This window comes from Cenococcum geophilum (genome assembly GCF_001692895.1).
Source record: "Cenococcum geophilum 1.58 unplaced genomic scaffold K441scaffold_18, whole genome shotgun sequence".
NCBI lineage: Eukaryota > Fungi > Ascomycota > Dothideomycetes > Gloniales > Gloniaceae > Cenococcum > Cenococcum geophilum.
In genome coordinates, this window is record NW_027137576.1 from 1,330,133 (window position 1) to 1,334,238 (window position 4,106).

A 4,106-nucleotide genomic window follows, 5' to 3' on the forward strand; every position below is an offset into this window, starting at 1 on the left:
CGCTAAGGCCTTTAATACAAAGTACTAAGAACTACTATACCCTCTACTAGTACTTATACGACAATAGGCAGGTATCGCTATAGATTTTATAATTAACCCACTACCCTATAAACAACACGGCCGTACCTATAAGAATATTCTTATAATAATATACCGACTTATAAAAGAGCGCCACTACGTCCCAACTAAAGGCGTAGCCGTTAGCGATATTACTGATGCCTTTTTTTTTATAAAGTTTACTAATTACATAGATTACCTAACTTAATTACGTCTAACTAAGGTATATAGTTTAACTCTAATATATAGAGGCAAATCTGCTAACGCCTTAGTATCTTCGTTAAGATATCTATATCCTTCTACTATAAAACTGCTAAGTAACTAGAAAACGTAAATACTAGTATAAAAGCGTACCTACAATAGGTAGTTGCCTATAGTTAAGATAACTGGGTGGATTACCTTCTACTAGGTAAATTCGTAGTAAATAACTACGTCTTAACCACTATAGGACTTACCCCGTTCTTCGCAAATAAGGGTTATTACCCCTAATCCGGCATAGAGCCACCAGAGCCTATTAATAAGAAACTACTATATAGAAAACGCCTTAAGATGCTACTTGCTAACTAGCATATAGACCGTATAAAAAATCTACTCAACTATTATAAGGGAGAAATAGCCTAGGCTTAAGTAAAATAGACCTACTTTGCTAACTGTTATAAAACGCCATCACTAGAGATACGTGTTGGCGACTAGGTATAGCTAGATATACATAATATCTCTATACAGAGGCCTATAAAGTTACTTAACTATAAGATTCTTAGCCCTTGTTAGATTAAATAAGTTACTAATAGGGGAGCTATATATAAGCTAGAGCTTCTACCTACCCTAGCTACCCGTAGAATATAGCCTATATTTTACCTATAGCTACTATACCTTTACTAGCCTAACCCCTTACTAAGATAGACATAGCCTAAACCCCTATTAATACTAACCTAAGATAAGAAAAAAAAATAAGAACTATAAGGAGTGGACCGTTAAACAAATTATTAACTCTAAATACTTTAGCAAAGGCAGAGAATGGCGGCTCTACTACAGAGCTATCCATATAGGATTTGATATAAATTAGCCAGAATAGCAACTATAGGAAGACTTAAAAATATAAAGGATCTAATTAGTGATTTTTACTACGCGAATCTATAGAAACTAGGCCTAAGCAGAGATTTCGTACCTAATCCTCTATAGGAGCCTTTATAGAGTTAAACCATTATATACTACCATGTAAGGGCAAATTGCCGTTAAATTACGGCAGATTGCTATTATATAATAGCAAAGTGCAATTATATAATTGGAAAATTGTTAAGATATTTAGGAACTTTAATCGGTAGTTAAAGTTATCTAATTAGTTAGATCCTTAGGTGCTAAGCCTTATTATATAATATTATTATAAGCCTTTAATACCCCCTTTCTTCTTCTCTATACCTTAAGTGTCCCCTTTATATATATATAGTAACTATAGCGTCGCCAGAGCTCCGCCCCTGTAGGAGGGGGGGTAGTATTACGGAACCCCACTATAGGGGCCTCTAGAGGAAAGCCCCGTGCTCTTATATACACCTCGCGTATAGCTTATATTAGCTACGCGTAGGTATATTACCTCCTTACGCCTTTAACCCTTACAATTAATCACGTAACATCTTATAGACTCCCCAAATACATACGTTTTATAGCCACTACCTCTATCCTATAATACTTAAAGAGCTATATTAAAAGTAGTATAAGTAGTAAAGGGACAATAACTAGGAAAGTTTCTACCTATAGCTAGATAAATAAGTTATCTAAAAATAAGTAATTTTAGAGACACATTAAAGTTATATAGTATTAATTATAATATTTAAGAATCTAAAGGAGTAAATAGAGGACTAGAGAAGTAACTAGCGCATCTTAGTACTAGATAAAGATATAGTAACACTTAGATTAATATAATAAAGGTTTGGACTTAAAGAGAGTAGGTTTAATTAGTTAAGCTTAGGCTATAGCTTTATACACAATTTTAACAGTATAAGGGATAAGAGATATTATTGCAGTTACCTTAGAATACCCCTAGAATAAACCCTAGATACCCTTTAGATAGTTATTAGTTATATACTAAAGACATATACCTATAGTATATAGTTTCTACAATTCTAGAGATCTTACCTCTATAAGAATTTATCTTTATAATTATAAGGCATATTACCTAGGTATATAGTAGGGAGTAGGTATGCCAAGTATAAGCTATAAGAAGAGTTAATAGAAGAGGACAATATAGTAAAGAGTATAGCAATACCCTAAGTATAGAGATGAACCGATAAGGAGGATATAATAAAGCATTATAGAAAATACTATAGTAGACTTATTAATGGGCTAAGTATATAGGTAAATAAGAAGTTAATAATATAAATATAACTAGTGGAGTAGGTTATCTAATAGATTAACTCTAATTATATTCTAAGATTTACTATAAAAAAGAGAACTATTTAGGTAGGAACTGTGGTCCTTTAAGTATATAATACTGCGCCTAAGAAATATACTAAGTACGTTAGTATATTAGTACGTCTTATATATCTTTATATTCCTACATTTCTATATTCTAAACTTATAATATAACTAGCTATCCCTTTGTCTAGCAAAAGAGACTTTTCGTATTAGGCGCTTTAGGCGCTCCTACTTAGGTTAGCATGCTACAGGCACCCTAGCTAGCGTGATTTTGTTAATAAGCCTTACCAAAACGCGTCAATATTGCGATGCCGATAAGATGCTATAGAAGGCCACCACTAAAAACACCTATAATTTTTTTTAAGGAAGTTAAGCAAAGAGTCGCGATATATAATATCATGACTATAGGCTTCTACCTTCCTCCATTAACTAGCTACTAATTATATAGGAAAATCCTCTATTAGATTCCTCCCCTACACCTATCTACTTTATACGCGTTTTTAACGTTAATAAAGATAAGCCGGTAAAGGACCAGTTTAAGGTTATAAAGGAGAACGTGCTGTATACATTAAATAAGGTATATTAAGTGCTATAAGTAGTAAAACGGTTTAATTAGCGGTTATTTAATATAGAGGATCGATTAAAGGCAGTAGAGGAGGGCTTAAAGGACGCTAAGAAGGACGCTATAGTAAAGGCTTAATTAGCTTTAGAGTCTTAATATTAGAGATATAAGGAAGTAGAGAACCGAAAATAGTTACCTAGTCGTCGCCTACTAAATAAAAGTTGTTAAAGCACTAAAGGCATAGAGGAAGCCCGTAGGCCTTGCATTTATATTATAACGGAACCTTATAGCAGGAACTACAATAGGCTTATTATTAGGCTAGGTGTATAGGTAATGCAAATTAAAGTTAACAACGTAATAATACCTGGTGGAGTAGTTGCCCAATAGATTAACTTTAATTATATTCTAAGAATTACTATAAGGAAGAAACTATCTAGGTAGGGACTAAGGGTCCTTAAATACACAACCGTACTCCTATAAAATCCTTCTTATATATAATATATATATACTCTATTTACTCTATTACGGATTATATAGATCCTATAGATCCTATAGATTACGTTACATAACCTTAGTTACTATTCCTCGTTATATAGCTCTATTAGTTCTATTCTAAACTATACTTATATTAGCTAACTAGCTTCTTTTAACTTCTCTTTAAGTAGTCGTAACATTATACTTAAAGCGTTTGTAATACTATCTCCCTTCTCTTTATCTTTGTCCTTAAAGATTCCTAATATCTCTAAGTTGTTTACTAGAGGTGTAATATCTATCTAATTAATTTAGTTAATATTATTACTTATTATACCTAAAGTAATTTCTTCTTTAACTGCTTATCGCGCCCGCACTATTACTGCAATATTGTCTCTTAGTAAGATTATACTATCTCTATATTCTCGCTGCTTAAAAAAGGGGTTAGTTTATATTGCGTTAGTAAACCCATCTTCGCAATAACCATCCTCTTATTTAAAGTGCACTAAGGCAAATATTTATTCGTTCTATAACGTTTGCTTTATCTCTAATACTAAATATATATAACCTATTACTCTTAATAGTTGTCTAGTTCCCTAGTTAA